Raw genomic sequence first — 20,864 nt, 5'->3', positions numbered from 1 at the left:
AAATCGAACACTTTGAAGGGAACCTTGAGAACTTTGTAGAAATTAGTAGAAAAGGTCATTGCATTTTGGATTTAAAAATGAATATCTTTTAAGTACCAGTATATCCCAAATGTCGCCTTAGGCATGACTATTAAGGAAGATATTTATTACTAATTTGAATAGCAAATTTAAATGCGAGTCCTGTATTTGTATTTCTGTGAATTTTGGCAGGCTCTCTTTTAGTGTCTTTTTATTGTTGTTCAAGTACAGTTGTCTCCATTCCCCTCCACCACTAACCCCCTCCCCAGTCATCCCCAACTCCCAACCCCCTTGGTTTCGTCCATGTGTCCTTTACAGATGTTCCTGAAAACCCTTCCCCTCCCCCCCATTATCCCTCCCACCTCCCCTCTTGTTCCTGTCAGATTGTTTTTAATTTCAAAGCCTCTGGCTATATTTTGTTTGCTTGTTTGTTTTGTTGATTAGGTTCCATTTACAGGTAGGATCATATGGTATTTGTGTTTCATGGCTTATTTCACTTAGCATAATGCTCTCTAGTTCCATCTATGCTGTCCAAGTGTAAGGCTCCTTCTTTCTTTCCGCTGCATAGCATTCTATCATGTAAATGTACCATAGTTTTTTGTTCCATTCATTTACTGATGGGCACCTAGGTTGCTTCCAGCCCTTGGCTATTATAAATTGTGCTGCTACTAACATTGGGGTGCATAGGTTCATTTGGATTTGTGTTTCAAGGTTCTCTGGGTAAAGTCCCAGCAGTTGAATTGCCAGGTCAACAGGCAGTTCCATTTTTAGTTTTCTGAGGAAATCCTATACTGTTTTCGATAGGGGCTCTAGCAGTCTGCACTCCACCAACACTGTACTAGAGTTCCCTTCTCTGCACATCTTCTCCAACCCTTTTTGTTTGTTGATTTGTTTATGATGGCCATTCTCACTTGTGTGGAGTGGTATCTCACTGTGGTTTTAGTTTGCATATCTCTGATGGCTGGTGATGCTGAATATCTTTTCATGTGTCTCTGGGCCCTCCGTATGTCCTCCCTGGAGAAGTGTCTGTTTAAGTCCTTTGCCCATTTTAAAATTGGGTTGTTTGTGTTCCTGGAGTGGAGTCCTTTGAGTTCTTTATATATTTTGGAGATCAAACTTTTTTGTCTGAGGTATCATTGGCAAGTATGTTTTCCTATTTGTTTGGTTCTTTTTTCGTTTTAATGCTGTTTTTTTTAGCCATGCAGAAGCTTTTTATTTTGATGAAATTCCACTTGTTTATTCTTTCTTTTATGTCCTTTTCTGTAGGGGGCATATCGGTGAATATATTGCCGCATGGACTATCTGAGATTTTCCTGTCTGGCAGGCTTTTTTAGCGAGAAGATTAATTTAAACCCTCTGTGTCATGAAAGCTGAAATTAACTGGTCAGTTTAATGTGGACATTGAAATAACGAGTGCATCACCAATCTGAAATAGAAGCACAGCTCTTTCTTCCTCCACCAGAGATTCTATGTATTTATTTGGAGTTGGTTCAATTTACGATTCTTGCAGAACACTGCCATAATGTCATGAAGAAGGAATTTTTCTGTGATGTTAGAAAGGTGTCACGATACTGTAAATATATCCCAAGATAGGTAAGAGGCTTAGGGATGGGGGCTTTCAGGCAAAGAACTGTCTTCAGAGACTGTTAATTGTGATTGTTATGTTAACCTCAGAGTTTTGGCAAATGAATTATTTGGGGTTATGTCAGTAAATTTTCAAAGGGTTACAGTAAACTCCTAAGTAAGGAAATCAAGATTTCCCTTAGAGTAATTGCAAGGTCAATGTAAAGTCAATTAAACATAGAGATACATAGTCTTCTGAAAAGAGGGAAGAGTTCACCTATGTAGTCTTCTGAAGAGCGGGGACAGTTCCAATGCTTATAATAATGGAAAGACACATAAAAGAATATTTATGGTGTCCCATAGAGAATAGCACAGCCACCTGAAAACCACCTGAAAGTCTATCAAGAGTAACATGGATAAATCATTTAACATATAATTCTATAATGGAATAATATACAAAAATGAGGGCTCATGAATTAAAATTATAGCAATATGAGTTAATCTTAAAACAGTGATGAACAAAAACACAGTTGAGAGAAGAATATTCCATAATTTCGTTTTTATGCAGATCATTATAGTTTTCATGTGAAATAAAGGTATTTATAAAAGCAAGGCAATAATTGACTTAAATTCAGGATAATTATTAAGAGGAGAAGAGGAATTTAAAATCTGGAAAGGGAAAGCTAAAAAAATTATTGAAGAAATATATAGATTATCCTGGATATAGGCATGCTGTTGCCTCTTTTATTGTTTTTTGACTGACATATATGTATACATATACATATAGGTATTCATATACATTTATACACCCTTTTTTCGTATGGTAGATTGCATAGTAGTTCATTAACAAGGAGTCTTACTCAACGATGGACCACAAAATCAAAACCAAACAAAACAATCAAACACCCACCTAGGGGAACTAAACCATTAAACTCTATCATGCCCATTCTGGGTTGGTCCTGGGGAAGGAATCCTTAATAATTTGATTTGAAAATATGCCTAGCCACATTTTCAGGACAGTTCCCCTGTTAGAGGCTGAATCAGGTTATTTTAATCCGATGCTATTGTATTTGACTTGATTTTTTCTAGAATACAAACTGATGAAGCAAAGTGATCGTGGAATTGGCTTTTCATTTAAGTTTGCATTTAATTTATTTGATCCATTTGGTATAGTTCCATTCATAGTCATAGGGATGGAATTCACATTCATTCATTCATTCTCCAGAAATTTATCTGGAGTCTCTAAATAAACACCACGTGCTTTTCTAGGTTCTGGTGAAGGTGGTAATCCCTTCACTCATAGAGCATACAAATAGGGGGGAAAGACAACGGACAAGTCATCATGTAGGTCATATGAGGCACTGATGAGTGGTATGAAGAGAAGTAAAGGTGTGCAATAGATATGGACTGGAGGTTGTTATTTTAGATAGTGCATTAAAAGAAGGTCTCTTTTATGGGATGACACTTCAGCAAGGGCTGAAAAAAAGAGAGAGAAATGGAGCATGGAAACTTCTAGGATAAGAATATTCCCTGCACAGTGACACTGAGTGCAAATGCTCTAAAGTAGTAGCAGAATATGAGTGTTCACAGCACTTCCAGGAGGCCACCGTGACTGAAACAATGCAGGTAAGCATGACAGAGAGTGTCAGACAATGGGATCAGGAGACAGAAAGGTCAGCTACATAGAGCCTTTCTGTCCATCATCAAGAATTTTAACTTTTCTTTCATTCTGTGTGTAGTGGAAAGCCTTTAGAAGCTTGTGAGTGGGGGGAATGGCATTGTCTGACTGACTTTTCAAAAGATGACACAGGCTGCTGTGTGGATAATAGAATGAGGTAAGAAGAGACAGCAGAAGTACTAAACTATTGTTCTAATTAGGGTGAGAAATTAGGGTGGCTTAAATGAGGGTGAAGATGGGACAGGTGGTGAAAACTGTTTAGGTATGAGATATATTTTCAAAGTGTAAATTTCAACATTTAATCCTAAATTGAGTGTGAATGTGAGATGGATTCATCAGGCTACTGGCAAGAAATGCATATCACTTGGGCAATTTGAAGCAGTTCCTAAGTGGGATTTTTACAAAAGTGAGAGAAAGCTGTAAGGACTTCACAAGGGAAAGGTCAGGACCTCAGGGTCTTTAAGAAGAGGAAGACGTTATATTGTACCTCTAGGCCTAAAAGTGGGGGAAGTTAGAGAGCAGTTATCAAAAACCTGAGACAGAAAGGGCAGTGTGGAGAATCTGACCTGTCAAGGGCTATCATTTACCATTCCTTGGTAAAATGATAAGGAGAGGGCCAGGGAGACAAATTTCCCAAACTAATTCTCCTCTCTCTGTTGTCCTGGTGGTACTTCCCACTGAGTCATGTGCAGAAGGTAGAATTTTGTATCCTGTAACTTTACTGAACATATAGATTCCAACAGTTTTTGTGTGTGCCTATGGTATGTGTGCTAGTAGTCTTTAGAGTTTTCCATATATAAGGAAATGTCATCTGCAAACAGTTCATTTTACTTCACACTTTCCAATTTGGATGCCTTTCATTTATTTATTTTTTCCTAATGTCCCTGGCTAGGAGTTCCAGTACTGTGTTGTATCGATGTGTCAAGAGCAGCTGTGCTTCATATTTTCCTGATCTTGAAGGTAAAGTGTTCAGCTTTTCACTGTTTAGTGTGATGTTAGCTGTCAGCTTTTCATCTATGGTCTTTATTATGTTGAAGTGAGTTCCTTCTATACCTAGTTTTTAAAGAATTTTTGTCATGAAAGGGCATTGGATTTAGTCTAGTTTGGGTTTTGGGGTTTTCTTTTGCATTTACTATGATGATTGTGTGACTTTTACCCTTCATTCTGTTAAATGGTGTATCAGTTTGATTAATTTGCTTATGTTTTTTCAATGTATGATATTGAGTATGCTATTATACTTGTCTCATGTTTTTCTCCCTTTATTCCCTCCTCCCTGTACCCCCTCCCATCATCACTCCTGCCACCTTAGTTCATATCCATAAGTCATACATATAAGTTCTTTGGCTTCTGCATTTACCATAGTCTCTTAACCTTCCCCTGTCTATTTTGTATCTACCATTTATGCTTATTTTCTGTACCTTTCCCCCACTCTCCCCCCACCCCCTATCCACTGATACTCCTCCGTGACATGTCCATTTCTGTGAATCTATTCCTGATCTAGTTGATTTGCTTATGTTGAACCATCCTTGCATCCCAGGGATAAATCCTATATGGTCACGGTGTATTGCCATTTTAATGTGCTACTGAACTTGGTTTGCTATTTTTCCTTGTTGTTGAGGAGTTTTGCATCTATTTTCATTAGGATTGTTCACTGATAGTTTTCCTGTAGTGTGCTCATCTGGATTTGGATTCAGAATAACTGAGAATGAACTATTCAAAAGCAAATTGAGGAAAAAAATGTCATTTGCAATAGCACGAGAAAGAATAAAATATTTAAGAATAGCTTAACAAAGGAAGAACAAGACTTGTATGTACAATTGAAACTACCAAACATTGATGAAAGAAATTAAAGAAGACACAAATAATTGGCAAGACATGTAGTAGTTAGTGTCCATGGGTTGGACCACTTAATGTTGTGAAAATGTCCACACTATCCAAGGTGACCTACACATTCCATGTAATTCCTATGGGAAGGGAGCTTGCCATCAAGATAGTCTGTTTTTAACCTGGATTACCACTGGTTGTTCTATACTAGTGACAATGATTGACTAGTAAGGGTAAAAACTGATAATGCAGGGGAGGTGGGAGTTTTAGGAAGAACAGTCTTTTTTTTTTCGAGAGAGAGAGGGGAAGGGAAGGAGAAAGAGTGGGAGAGAAATATCAATGTATGGTTGCCTCTCATGCATCCTCTGCTGGGAACTGGCCTGCAGCCCAGGCATGTGCCCTGACTGGGAATCGAACCGTGATACTCTGGTTCGCAGGCCCGCGCTCAATCCACTGAGCTACGCCAGCCAGGGCAGAAGAACAGTCTTGAATAGGGGGTGGGTACAGAATGGAATGCATAGGTAGGGGAATTGTAACAGGAAAGGAAAGAAAAGATTTAGCACAGAGGCAGTAGAATGCCATCTCTGGTGTTGGGGAAATGTGCGTACTCTTTTCTAATAGCTTCCGTTCTCCCAGTGAGTAAAGAAGGAAGGATATCAGCCATGAATGAGGAAGATGAAAGCTGTGCTGGGTCCTTGAGGCACAAGAAGGTGTGGAATAGTCATCTCAGCGAATGGGAGTAGGAGTCCAATAGGGGAACAGAGAATGTTTGCCTAGAAGCAGAGAGGGTCCACTTGTGGTTTGATCCCATAAAAGGGAAGTGAGACAGCATGGTTGTTAGTTTTTGTCTGCTTCAGATACTGGAGGACAGGAGCAGAGCAGGCAAATGTCCAGGTTCAAGATAAAATCTGAGTTCTTTTTATCTGCTAATCTGCTAGTTGGGGATAATCCGTTATCCCCAATCTGCTAGTTGAAGATAATGGAGGTTTCAGGGGCCAAGGAGTTTGTTTATATGTATTGACATTTTTCAGTATAGAACCAGGAATTTAACTATATAAAAGAGAATTAAGGACAAAAAGAGTGAGATAAAGAGGGCAAATTTGATAGGGTCAGTTGATTGGAGGTCCCAGTGGAGGCCACTTTTGCTGTGATCAGCAAGTGTGTTCAACCATCGAGAAAGTAGAGTTCATTTTTTCCTTCACTGCCTTATTGCCTATATGTAAGTATATATGAAAGTTCAGAGGACAGGATGACCCAGAACACTATGTTCTGTACCCTAGCTATGAAAGCAAAAGCAATTTGATTAAAAGATTAAAGTAATTCATTCTCAGACATGGCTGACTGATAAGCTTAATTTTCCCAGAAGCTATTTCCTTATTCTAAAAGAAAGTTCCTACTCTAAGAGAAAGATTTTTATAGAAACAGTTCTCAAACTCTTTGGTCTGAGGACCCCTTCGGCATTCTTAAAATTTTTTGAGAAATCCAAAGTAATCATCCATATGTGATTTATCTCTACTGATGTTTGCCACAGTAGGAATTAAAGCTGATAAATTTTAAAACATTTATTAACTTATTTAAAGAAGAATAATAAACCCACTACATGTTAACATAAATGGTTTCCCAAATGTAATTTTTCCAAAATAAAACAAATTTCTTTTCCCAGTGTTGCATATTTCTTACACCATGTCTGGAAATGTCACCTGTACATTTGTAAGAGAGTTAGGGGGGAAAATCACAAAGAACATTTTAAGATTATCATGGCCATAATTTTGACCTTTGAGACCCACTAAAAAGGACTCAGGGACCCACTTCCCTTCTCACAGGTCCCAAAGTGTACTGTAAGAACTGCTGATTTCTTATAAACATACAGAGAACAAGTTGGATTTTATCTACTTGATGACGGGTAGATACTTCAGTAATTTAAGTGAGAATTGGCCTTGCATTTTATAATAATTACTTTCAGGAAGGGGAATAAGCTAGATAGGTGTAAGGTTAGAGGCTTCAAAACTAAATTCGAACAATTTCTCGCATTCTATCTGGAAGAACTGTTTTTCAAACACATGGATGACACCATTGATACTTTTTTATGTGTAGTTTCCTCTACTCAAGAGTAAGTTACTTGAATGTGAGTACTGCTTTTGATTAATCTTTATAGCTACAGCTTTTGGTAGAGAGTCCAGTGTAGGCACCAAGTAAAGATTTTTTGAAAACAAATGAAAGTACCAAGTAAACAGCTATCAGAATATTGCCAATAAATGATGATCTAGCCTTGAACTTAATGGCAGTGGCAACAGAGATGGAGCAGATTCAAGAGATGTATGGCATTCACTGTTGACTGACTGGAAATGCTATTGACCTACTTAGTGGATAAGGCCTGTGAAAGAAAGATAAGGAATACCGTTATTTCAGTCATCTACCTTGTGTGACCCTGATTCAGGGAGAACAGGAGGAATAGAATGGGGTGGGGCTTGAGGGGGTGCCTTCTGGTTTTATTTTTAATAGGATGAATTTCAGATACTTGTTGGATTTGAGTGTTTTGGAGCACCTTAGGGGTTATAAAGTTACACAGTGTCTTATCTAATTAAGCCAACATCTCAGTATATTTCAATATTTGTTTTCAGTGCTTTAATATTTTAGTATTTGTTTTTTTAAGATTTTACTTATTCATTTTAGAGAGAGTGGTAAGGAGGGAGAAAGGGAATAGATTAACATCAGTGTGTGGTTACCTCTCACTCACCTCTTACTGGGCATCTGGCTTGCAACCCAGGCATGTGCTCTGACTTGGAATAAAATGGGTGACCCTTTGTTTTGCCACTGGCACTCAATCCATTGACCCACACCACCCAAGGAGTATTTGTTTTTTAATATTTTTGATTTTTTAGTGCTTATTTTTAAAGTCTTAGTATCTTAAGTATTTAATACAAATTCTTTGATTTTTTCTGTCTTAAAAATATTTTGATTGTATTAGCGGATGCAGATTTATTGTCAACCAAGTGGAATTAATTTGGCTGCTGTACAGTAGCTTTCTTTTATATTCTTTTCTTATAAGTTCCATCCATAATGTGGGGAGTTGAGTTGCCTCTACAAATCTGTGAAAGCCAGTGCTCCTTTCACTTTCTTACCTGGTAGCTGAGCCATTCAAGGTCATGCCTCCCCTTTTTGAACTTGGATGAAACAGTGCATTGTAAAGAGCGGAATCTAGATTTCAGAGTTCTACTCTGTCAGAAGGAAAAAAGAGACAGAAGAAAGGTGGATAGATAAGTTGCACTCATTTCTTTTTCTGTGGACTGTTCCTGGGACTAACTACCCTTCCAGAGAGGTCTCATATGCTAAGTGATTATGCCTCCAGAGTGATCTGTTTTATCTCTTTATGGCTTATTTGAAGCAATAACACATGCATTAATGCATTGCTTGACATTGTTTTTGATGTTAAGCAATTTCCTTTTTTTCCTCATTCCCACTGTGCTGGGCTGACATCTCCTGAGTGAAATTTAAACAACTTAGTCCATGCTTCATGTTCTGTTTTCTTAAGAAAATAGTTTTTCTTAATTTATTCAAATATGTTCATTTCTTAGAAAAGCACTTCCATTGCTTTGTTATTATAAATAGTATAATAATATAATGGATATTGAATGCATGTTTTGAATGCATGTCTTTGTATTTCACAGACTGATGAGAAATACCCTTGTTAAATATTCACTGTAAATTGATTTTCAAAAATGTTATCCTTATATACATGTTGTATACAGTGGAATACTACTGAGCCATACTACTGAGAAATAGAATTTTACATATTTTTGAAATTTTACATTTTGAAACAGCATAGATAGACCTGAAGGGTATTATGCAGAGAAAGACAAATACCATATGATTTCATTTATATTTGGAAACTAAAGAGCAATAAAAACAAAAAACAGAAACAGACTCATAGATACAGACAACAGACTGATGGTTGCCAGAGAGGAGGGGTATTGAGGGATTATGTGAAAAAGATGAAAGTATTGAGAAATACAAATTGCTTGTTACAGAATAGTCACAGGAATGTAAAGTGCAACTTAGGGAGTATAGTCAATAATATTGTAATAACTATGTATGGTGCCAGGTGACTAATGGAAATATTGAGGGTTACAGGGGGGACACTTTCTAAAGTATATGATTGTCTAACCACTATACTGTATTTTTGAAACTAATACAAAATAATATTAAATATAAAATGTAATTTAAAAAATAAAAATTAAAAAATAGTGTTACAAAAAAAATAGAAAGAGGCCCTGGTTGATGTAGCTCAGTGTATTGAACATGGGCCTGTGAAGCAAAGGGTCACTGGTTCGATTCCCAGGCAGGGCACATGCCTGGGTTGTGGGCCAGGTCCTCAGTAGGGGAATCATGAGAGGCAACCACACATTGATGGTTCTCTCCCACTCTTTCTCCTTCCCTTCCTCTCTCTCTAAAAATAAATAAATATAATATTTTTTAAAAAACTAGAAAGAATAAACTAAACATGGATCCCTAGAAAAGTAGTTTCTTACTAAATTAACACAAAAAGAAAGAGAAAATATTAGTAAGAATGAAATTAAACAGAATTTATAATTTAATTTTTCTCTAAGCAAACTCTAGAACCCAATGGCTTCATTGATGAAGAAATAAAAATAGGACTTCCGCCAAGATGGAGACATAGGTGGATGTGCCGTGCCTTCTCACACAACCAAGTTTAGAGACAACTAAATATTAGCAACAGAAAACACAGTCAGAACACGGAAAATTGAACTTTTCAGAAGTCTGTTAACAACAAATTCTTCAGCCTGACCAGTAAGGGGCAAAACCAGCGGCTGGTGAAGCGGGCTTGCACAGGAGGACTCGGTCAGACAGACTCAAGCGGCAGGGAATCCAGGTGTGCGGAATCTAGGCGCACGGAACCCAGGCGCGGGGTTGGACCTAGTGAGCGATCGAGCGAGCAACTAGGCCAGCGACTGCGGAGGAGACAGCGGGGGAGCAGGGCTGCGTGTTGACTGTGGTGGCGCATTTGTGCGCGGGTGGACCGGGCCGGCAGTCCCTGAGGCCAGCAGCAGCAGAGGGTGCCGCCATTTCCCTGCTCTAACCCCACCTCCACATACAGCATCATAACCCAGCGACTCTGAGTGGCCCGGCCCAGGTGAACCACCTTAGGCGCTCCTCCTCACCCTACCGCAGCGGCACGAAACAGCAGAGGGGGCCGCATCTCCCTGCTCGGACCACGCCCCCACATACAGCGTCACAAACCAGCAACCTGGGAGTCCAAGGCTCCTCCTCACACTTAAAGGGCACGAACAGACCAAAAATGGCTCAAGAAGAACTCAAAGCCCCAGAACCTATAGATCTAAGTGATGAAGAAATAGCAAAACTCTCAGATGCACAGTTTAAAACACTGGTCATCAGGATCCTCACAGAACTGGTTGATTATAGCCACAAATTAGACAAATATATGAAGGCGAAACTAATTGAAATGAATGCAATTACACAGGAAACCAATAGAGATGAAAAGGAAACTGGGACTCAAATCAATGGAGTGGACCAGAAGAAAGCAAATAATGGCCAAACAGAAAAGAGTCAAGAAGCAAGAATTCAAAGAAATGAGGAGAGTCTTAGGAACCTCCAGGACATCTTTAAACGCTCCAACATCCGAATTATAGGGGTACCAGAAGGGGGAAAGGCACAGCCACCAGTGGAAAACTTATTTGAACAAATAATAAAGGAGAATTTCCCCAATCTGGCAAAGGAAATAGACTTCCAGGAAATCCAGGAAGCTCAGAGATTCCCAAAGAAGTTGGACCCAAGAAGGAACACACCAAGGCACATCATCATTACATTAGCCAAGATTCAAATGAAGGAGAGAATCCTAGAAGCAGCAAGAGCTAAGGGGACAGTCACCTACAAAGGAGTCCCCATCAGACTGTCAGCAGATTTCTCAAAAGAGACCTTACAGGCAAGAAGGGGCTGGAAAGAGATATTCCAAGTCATGCAATCCAAAGACCTACAACCAAGATTGCTCTATCCAGCAAAGTTTTCATGTAGAATGGAAGGACAGATAAAGTGCTTCTCAGATAAGATCAAATTCAAGGAGTTCATCATCACCAAGCCCTTATTATATGAAATGTTAAAGGGACTTATCGAAGAAAAAGTTAAAGAAACATGAACAGTGAAAGGACAACAAACTCACAGTTATTAACAACCACACCTAAAATGAAAGCAAACTAAAAGGACAGCTAGATCAGGAGTGGAAACATAGAAATGAAGATCTCAAGGAGGGTTAGCAACAGGGGAGTGGGAGGAGGAGAAGGGGGGAGAAGGTACAGAAAATAAGTAGCATAGACAGTAGATAGAAAATAGATGGGGGGGGGCAAGAATAGCATGGGAAATATAGAATCTAAAGGACTTGAGACACATGGTCATAAACTAAAGGAGGGTTAATGGTGGGAATGGGGGGGTAGGGTGGAGGGGAATGAAAGGGGGAATAGAACAACTGTAACAGCATAATCAATAAAAAAATTAAAATAAAATAAAACAAAACAAAAAAAAGAAATAAAAATAAATCATAAAAAGATTTCCAAAGAATAGAGAAAGAGGGAACACATCTCAACTCACTTTGTAAGAGCAGCAATACTGTAACACCAAAACTTGATAAGAATATTTTTAAAAATAATATTATAACTAATTTATTTCTTTTTTTCTCAAAAATTTTTAAAAATTTTATTTAGTTATTTTTCAAGTACAGTTTTTTGTCTTATTTCTCCCATCCCAGCCCCCCCCCGCTCCATATAACTAATTTATTTCTTTTTTTTTCTAATTTATTTCTTAAGCACGGGTATAATAATCTCAAAACATCAGCAAATTAAATCCAGTACTAAATAAAAAGATGAATTAAAAAACTGATTAGTCAAAGAACATATATACACATATGCATAACCCATGGACACAAACAACAATGTGATGAAGGCCAGGGGTGGGCAGGGGCCGGGTAGAGGAGGGCAAAGGGAAATGGAGGATATCTATAATAGGGCCAACAATAAAAAAGATTAATCTAGCTAAAATGGTAGTAATAAATTATGGCCAATTGGAATGTATTTGCGGAATGCAACTTTTCTTTAATATTAAATATATCAGTATTTTATTAAAAAAATGAAGATCAGAAATAAAAAATCACGTATATATTGAGGAAAATATACTTGACAGAAGTTAATAGTCATTATTGATTTAAAAAACAATTTAGAAAAGGAAGGGAACTCCTTGAGTTGAATAAAGAGGATATAAATTCCTAGAGCAAAGATTTAGTTAACAGTGAAATATTGAAAGTTTTCTCCTTGAGATCAGAAACAAGACAAATATGCCTATGAATAACATTATCATCATTGCTTTGTAAAATTTTAAAGGCCATCCCAGCCAGTGTAATGAGGCAAGAACACATACATATACACATAAAGACATAAGGATTCAAAGAAAGAATTCAATGGTTATTAACTGCCATTAATAGCCATATAGAGTTTTATACATAATTTGAAAAGAATCTACAGACAAAATATTTAGAATTAATATGTAAAATTATCAAGGTTGTGGGATACAAGTTGAACATAAGCAAATTATTTTACACCTATATTATTATTTAGATAATCAAATACAAATGAGATTAATAAAACCATTTACAAAGTCATGTAAGAAACAATAAATACCGAGAAATAAATTTAACAAATATTTATAAGATGTCGTTAGAAATATAGCTGAGATAAATTAAATAATTAAATAATTATTCACTGACTCTTCTCTAATGGAATATTGTATTCAGTGTACTCCCAATAAAAATGTCTGCACTTTATTTATTAAAAATGGAAATTGACATGCTGACTCTAAATGTGTATAGAAAAATGAAGGGCCAAGTATAGCCAAGATAATCTTGAAGAAAAGCAAAATTTATTTACTTACACTACCAGATTTCAGAAATAATTACAGAACCACACTAAGTAAGACAATATGATATTTGCAAAAAAACAAAAAACAACAAAGTAGATTAACGGACACAGGGGCGTCCAACCTGTGGCCCCCAGGCCTCATGCAGCCCAGGATGGCTATGGATGAGGCCTATCACAAAACTGTAAATTTACTTAAAACCTTTTTTTGTTTGTTTTTGCTCATCAGTTTTCATTAGGGTTTGTATATTTAATGTGTGTCCCAGAGATGCCAAAATTTTGGACATCCCTGGTAGAGAGTTCTGAAATAGACCTGTGAATATACAGTCATTTGATTTGTGATAACTGGATGCAGCAGGGAAAGAAATATCTTCTTGTAAAATGTCCCAAATCAATTGAATATATATGAGAGAAAAAAAATTAAATCTTGGTTTCTGAGTTACATAACAAAAAAAAAAATCACCTCGAGATGAACTGCATATCTTACTGTGAAATTTAAAATGATATATGGTGTTTAGAAGAAAATGTAGTAGAACATCTTCATAACCATAGAACAAGCAAGAATTTCTTACATAGTACACAAAAACAATAAAAAATAGAAAAATCGATAAAATAGAGTGCTTTAAGATTGCTATACGGACGAGATCAGGTGCGTTCGGGGGGGGCAAGAATAGTATGGGAAATATAGAATCTAAAGAACTTGAGACACATGGTCATAAACTAAAGGGGGGTAATGGTGGGGGCGGGGGGTAGGGTGGAGGGGAATGAAGGGGGAATAGAACAACTGTAACAGCATAATCAATAAAAAAGTAAATTAAAAAAATAAAAATAAAACGCAAAAAAAAAGATTGCTATACATTTGATATCAAGATAAACTATTAAGAGATTGAAAAAGCAAGCCAAGAAATGGGAAAAGTTCAGCAGAAACATCAACATAGGTCTTATGTCCAAAATACATAGAGAACTTCTATAATACAATGAGAAAAAGGGAGACAACCCAATAGAAAAACAGAAGACTTGAAAAAAGCACTTTACAAAAGAGGTTATCCAAATGGTCAATAATCACATGAAAAACAATCATTTTTATTGCTTCAGTTTATATAAAATTCAAAAACTGAGAAATTTATCTCATAGAAAATTTGAAAGAATAGTAGTTATGTTTTGAAAGAAGTAGCAATTAGAAGGAGGCATGTTAGGAGCTTCTGGGTTTTAGAAACAGATGGCATGTCTGCAATATTTTTTTCACAGTACTGTCTCTGCTGTGGTTCTTATCCCTAATCTGGATGATAGTTATATGAACGTGCTCAGTTTGTGGAAATACACCAAGCTATTTCTATGATTAGTTCACTTTTTTGGTTTTATATACACTATGTAAGTCTATACACACACACACACACACACACACACACACACACACACACGCTAACTAAAGGAACACGGTAGCAAAAACTTCACTGTATGAAAAAAAAATTCAGGCAGAATCCAGACTGCAGACCAACTGTTTATGATTCTGTCTGATAAACATATTATAAATTTAAAGTTTAAAAAAATGGGAAAAAGCAGGATGGGAAGCAGTGGCAGGTTGAAGATGGCCATAGCCTCCTCCATGATGTCATAGAGGAATGATGCCAGAAAGCAGCTGCCTCTGTGCGACCCCTCTCCCCCGATCCCTCTTTTCGTGGGATGCAGAATGGGCAGGCTGGAGCCCAGCTAGTGGCAGGGCAGCCAGGCAGAATACAGAGTCTGTTCTAAAAGTCAGCAAAGGACACCACAGCGTGAAGGTGGGGTGATGACAACCTCATGCCCATGATGTGCCAAAGTTGGCTGCTCCATCAGAACTCTGAACCTAGACTGGAAGAGAGTTTCAATGGCTCACTCCTCCCACCAAGAATGAATCAACCCTTGACATGCCTCTCACCCACCCAGGGATGGAATCTTCCTGTTTTTTAACCTGCAGAGAACTGTGTTTGGCCTTTATCTTGTTAGCACCAGGACAGCTTTTTGAGGAGGTGAAGCTAGTGGGTATTCAAAGCCTGGGCTTAACATGCCTTCCTGTCACTAGAATGTTCCTCATAAACTCCTCTTCTGCTTGATCTTCAGTCCACATGGGAGGCCTTCAGGCTGCCGGGAAGCTGTAGGTTTCATGTCCACTTCTCGGACCACCAAGAGTAGGGCTGACCAGCCCACGCCGACAGAGACACTCAGTGCAAAAGGACCTCCTCAGATCAGCCTCCACCTGCCCCATGTTCCCCCCAAACTGGCACCTGGCTCAGGAGGTGTCCCTGGTGGCCGAATGGGAGCTGGGGCTCGTCTCCCCAGTCCATCTCAGTAACCAGGACTCCTTTGAGCAGAGCATCTGTGCAGAAATGAGAACAGACAACACAAGATGTATCTGTGGGTAAAAAAAACAGACCCCAATGACAAGTTGGCCAAATTGGCACTCAGATCCTGCAAACAGCTGGTTGTCAAGGCATATTAACAGGATTTGGCCAGAGCCTGTAAGGAGTTTTTCTTCGGGAAACCTCCCTGGTTGGCAAAGGTGACCATGCAGCCAAGAAGCCTCAGGTCTAAAGTTACCACAGAGCTAAAGAACTTGGGTGGTCTGAAGATGACAGCCCCCAGGCCAGCCAACACCAGTGGAACTGCAGAAGCCCACAGTAAGGGTGGGATCAAAAGGAATCTGGGCCCAGGGAAGAGATGACAGGGAGTCAAGAGTGAAGTCCTGGTGCACGAGGCATATGACTCCAGCAGCTATGGCTGCATCAAGGAGACCATCCAGCTGTACCAGCTGGAGAAAAGAAGGGAGGTGAGCGGAGACCCACCACAGAAACCCGGCTGGGGGAGGAGCAGCCCGACACTCCCTGCTCACAGCAGGACCCACACCACAAAAGGTGCCTTGCTCAAACCCACTGGAAAACATTAGGCAAGAAGTCAGGGGTTTTGAAGGCCATGGACCTCAGCCCAGATGGCCTCAACCCTGACAGTCTCTCCAAGCCACCAAAGGAAACCAAAGCCCCTGCACTTCCAGGAAATACAGTGGCCAGTAGCAAGTTTGTGGACAAATCCTCCTATTCGGCAGACATGTCCGCTTAGCTCATGTGTGCTGAAGAGATCCTGGACACTTCCAAAACAATCCTGCCAGCCCCTGGGGAAGGCCGTGTGAGACCCCTGTCCTCCAGCCTGCTCCCTTGTCCCCCAAATGTGCCTTCCCACCCAGATGAGGACAGCAGCTCCGTGGACAGTAACTACAGTACACAAAGGGAGATCCAGACATTTCTGGCACTGAAGGCACAATAGGGGAGTTTGCTGGCCAGAACAGACCCCTGCCTATAGTCTGTACAGAGCCCACTGCTGTTGCCTGGTCCCAGTGGGTAGGCTGGTGGTCCCAAGGCTCTGTCTCTAAAACACTGGACCTGTCACTGAGTTGCAAAAGGAAATGCAGGGGAGACAGCAACACTGTGTCATCATCCAAACCCTCAAGACGAGAAAGATGGTGAAGCAGGGTGCCCTGGACACTGATCTTGGCCAGGGAAAAGCCAGTGAGGCCCCTAGAAGGGAAGGTGAAACTAGGAGCAGCTTCTCCCCTACAGGACTGTCAGACTGGGTGATGAACATGTGGCCACAGATGTGAGGAACAGTGTGTTGTCAGGCCACAAAAAGGCAGGAGATGAGAAGTGTGGAGGACTTCCGCCAAGATGGAGACGTAGGTGGAACCACCTTGCCTCTGTGCACAACCAAATCTAAGAACAACTATTTTTAACAACAATAAACACAACCAAGCCACACAGAAAATCGACAATACGGAGTCCAAAGACAACTAAATGCTCAGCTAAACCAGTAAGAGAAGCGAAGCCAGCAGCAGAGCAGGTTGGCAAGAAAAAATCCCCAGGTGGTTCGCGGTGCACAAGCAGCCGAAGGCGCTGATCATGGGCTAGCTACGGGAGCACACAGGGAAGAGGCGCGGCGGGCTGTCTGCGGTGGGTCGGTCATGCATCTGCGTGCGGATAAACCAGTGAGAAGGGAAGCCTGTGCGGGGCAGCAGGCTCGCGCAATTCCGATTGGATAAACCGGGGCGAGTGGTATGACTGGACGGACTGGGCTAGCGGAGAGGACCACCATTGCTCCCTCTCTGACCACGCCCCCACACACAGCATCACAAACCAGGGACCTGGGTCGCCCCGTCCTGGTAAACAACTAAGGCTTCGCTCTGCCTACTTAACGGCACGAATAGACCAAAAATGGCTCTAGGACAACTCAGAGCCCCAGAACCGATAGATCTAAGCGATGAAGAAATAGCCAGTCTTTCAGATGCACAGTTCAAAACACTGGTTATCAGGATCCTTACAGAACTGGTTGATTTTAGTCACAAATTAGAGAAACATATGGAAGCTAAACTAATTGAAATGAATGGTAATACAAAGGAAACCAATAGTAATGGAAAGGAAATTGGGACTCAAATCAAGGGAGTGGACCAGAAGGAAGAAGAAAATGATCAAACAGAAAAGAATGAAGAAATAAGAATTCAGAAAAATGAGGAGAAGCTTAGGAACCTCCAGGACATCTTTAAACGTTCCAACATCCGAATTATAGGGGGTACCAGAAGGGAGAAAGGCACAGCCACCAGTGGAAAACTTATTTGAACAAATAATAAAGGAGAATTTCCCCAATCTGGCAAAGGAAATAGACTTCCAGGAAATCCAGGAAGCTCAGAGAGTCCCAAAGAAGTTGGACCCAAGAAGAAACACACCAAGGCACATCATCATTACATTAGCCAAGATTCAAATGAAGGAGAGAATCCTAGAAGCAGCAAGAGCTAAGGGGACAGTCACCTACAAAGGAGTCCCCATCAGACTGTCAGTGGATTTCTCAAAAGAGACCTTACAGGCAAGAAGGGGCTGGAAAGAGGTATTCCAAGTCATGAAATCCAAAGACCTACAACCAAGATTGCTTTATCCAGCAAAACTTTCATTTAGAATGGAAGGACAGATAAGGTGCTTCTCAGATAAGATCAAATTCAAGGACTTCATCATCACCAAGCCCTTATTATATGAAATGTTAAAGGGACTTACCTAAGAAAAAGAAGATAAAAAAATAGGAACAGTGAAAGGACAGCAAACTCACAGTTAGTAACAACCACACCTAAAACAAAAGCAAACTAAGAGGACAGCTAGATCAGGAGCAGAACCATAGAAATGAAGATCACATGGAGGGTTAGCAACAGGGGAGTGGGAGGAGGAGAAGGGGAAGAAGGTACAGAAAATCAGTAGCATAGACAGTAGATAGAAAATAGATAGGGGGGAGGGTAAGAATAGTAGGGGAAATACAGAATCTAAAGAATTTGAGACACGTGTTCATGAACTAAAGGGGGAAATGGTGGGGGAGGGGTATGCAGGGTGGAGGGGAATGGAGGGGGAATAGAACAAATGTAATGGCATAATCAATAAAAAAGTTTAAAAAAAACAATCCAAGTATAAAAAAAAAAAAGAAGTGTGGACAAGGAGAGCTCTGAGGACAAGATCAGCTCATTGGACAATGATGAGGACCAGACACCACCATGAAGGACTTGTTATGATTCAAGTGGAGGCTCAAGAAATGGTATAGGAATCCCAGTGCTGTGTGCAGGAAGAAAGTCAGGTTCAGCATCACTGAGATGCAGGCCCTGGGTCTGCATCTCAGAACGACCCTCTGAGGAAACCTTCCTTCCGGTATCTTCTGCAGCCAGACAGAGAGAGCAAAGCCTGACAGCACTGGGCCCACCAACATATCCCTCGCCCTCCCATCACAGTGGAGAGCCTGCAAAGGGTGTATGTGCTCCAGCAAGGCAGACGCCAGCCACCTGTATGGCTCAGCTGCCAGGCCCAGCTCTCAGTCTGAGGACAGCAGTTCTGTGGACAGTTGAGGACAGCATCAAGTGGAGATCAGGAAGTTTTTGGCCAGAAACACCAAGGAGTCTGTAAGTGGTTCAGTAATTCAAGGAGGGAGTTCCACCATGCTTGGGCCAGGGACTGTGCCCAAGCCAGAGCCACTATCCCAGAAGGTGGAGGCTCTAGACCTGGCCATTCAGCCTGACATGTACACACAGAACCAGAGGGACAGGGGTACCCCTCAGCTAGCCACAAGAGTAAGGGATGGCCTCCACACAGAGTAGGCCTGCCTCCCTACTCCTCAGAGGTCCAGAGGTCAGTGGGCAGCACCCAGGAGCTCCAGTGAGACTATCTGCCAGAGGGTCACCCACAGGTAGGAGAGACCTTTACCCTCACAAAAACCAGAGCTGGAGAGGGGCCGGGCTTACTGCCTGGGGATAGTGCTTTTGGTCAGCTGTACAGCTGTGCGAAAGCAAGCAGAGGGGCAGGAACCCCCAGTGGAACCTTACCTGTGACCTCTTGAAGCTAGAGCACACTGATTCTGAGCCTGGAATCAGACAGGGAGGGAAGAGCCCCAGGCTGGCCTCACCCTCTGGTGCACAGGACTTTGCCCAACAGAGTCAACTACAGAGCACGTGGGTGCTGTGCTCTGAAGGCAGGGACTCACTGTGGAATAGGGGGCTGGGGAGCAAGAGGGAGAAGGTACCAGAGGTCCAGGCTGGGGACACGCCTAGCCTCCCTGGGGACCCCAAGAAAGGCCTTCCCTTTTCTGGCTTCTCCCTGCTGCTCTCCATGAAGTTATTCCACTTTAGGAGTAGTGTCTCCTGGGGGACCAAGCCAGCTCGCCTCTTCAGCCCTGGCCCAAGCCTGCCTTTGCAGGGTGCATCCTTCTTGGCCTTTAGAGAGGCCCTGGCTGGCCATGGCCCTGTGTTTGGAAGCTCACACTTGCTCGTGAAGTAGGAAGCAGGGCACTGGCCCAGGAGGAAGTCTCCAGCAGCATTCAGCTTTCACAACAGTAGGAACTTGGTTGAAGAGGATATTTTGGACCTGAGGTATAGATGGAGGGTAGATAGAGAGGACAAGGACTGGGAGGCCTGGAGCAGTGATGCCAGTAAGCTGAGTGACACCTCCAAGGAGGATGGCAGCCCCATAGCCCCTGGCAAAGTCCTCAACCTGTGAACCGAGTCCAAGCACCAGCATGTCTGTGGGTAGAGCGTGTGTGTGGGTGAACCTGTACGTGTGCAGAGGAGGGCAAGACCCGCTGTGACCTCCCTGTACATATGTACAGTAATGGGAAGTGATGCCCCTATTTGGCATGTGTATCCTAGTAAACATGAGTTTTATAGCTTTTTTTTGTAAATTATTTAAAGTGCTGTAAAAAATATTTTTGGAAAACATACCTGTTTGATTTTGTAGGGTGCCCCTGACTGCAGTTTCTGTGGCCTCCATAGTGCTCCCTTAGTTCTGCTCTGTATGACCTGGCATAGGTCACTCAGACACTGACACTTTGGGGTGATTGCTGTGGAAATAGCAGGCTGTGCCTGAGGGGGCAGCAGTGACACCCAAGTTCCTGAGGTCTCCATCCAGAGGCTTCTAGACATCACTTGCTATGAGGGATCCTGGGCCAAGAGGCTGGAACAGGTCTACTGAACATTGCAGCCTGGCTTGTGACCCAAGAAATGTCAGAGCACAAACACCAGCTAACACAATGGCAGCTCCTGGTGCACGTGGACATCACAGAAGGGAGGACACGCAGATTACCCCAGTCCCCTGGCAGGGCCCATATTGTCTCATGTCCATCTTGTTCAGTGACTACATGGTTCTAACAATTCAGTAAACCACTTTGTAAATGGGAGCCCCTGGTCTTTATTTTTAGCCACCACTTTACAAGGTAACAGGCAGCCTGTGCATTCTAAATACCTGTGTCCAGCTCCTATGATCACCGAGGACAGAGCCCATACCCTGGCCTCCCATGGTGGG

At 41.3% G+C, this 20,864-nt stretch overlaps 1 pseudogene; it reads left to right on the top strand.

Moving 5' to 3' along the window:
• The first annotated feature begins 15,163 nt into the window (after window positions 1–15,163).
• Window positions 15,164–20,063, top strand: LOC119039021 (protein phosphatase 1 regulatory subunit 26-like; annotated as a pseudogene).
• The last annotated feature ends 801 nt before the right edge of the window (window positions 20,064–20,864 follow it).

Source organism: Artibeus jamaicensis, unplaced genomic scaffold, assembly GCF_021234435.1.
Source record: "Artibeus jamaicensis isolate MK-2021 breed Jamaican fruit bat unplaced genomic scaffold, CSHL_Jam_final scaffold_1283, whole genome shotgun sequence".
Taxonomy (NCBI): Eukaryota; Metazoa; Chordata; class Mammalia; order Chiroptera; family Phyllostomidae; genus Artibeus; species Artibeus jamaicensis.
Note: the sequence above shows the minus strand (reverse complement) of the source record. Positions and strands in the feature narration are given on the sequence as shown.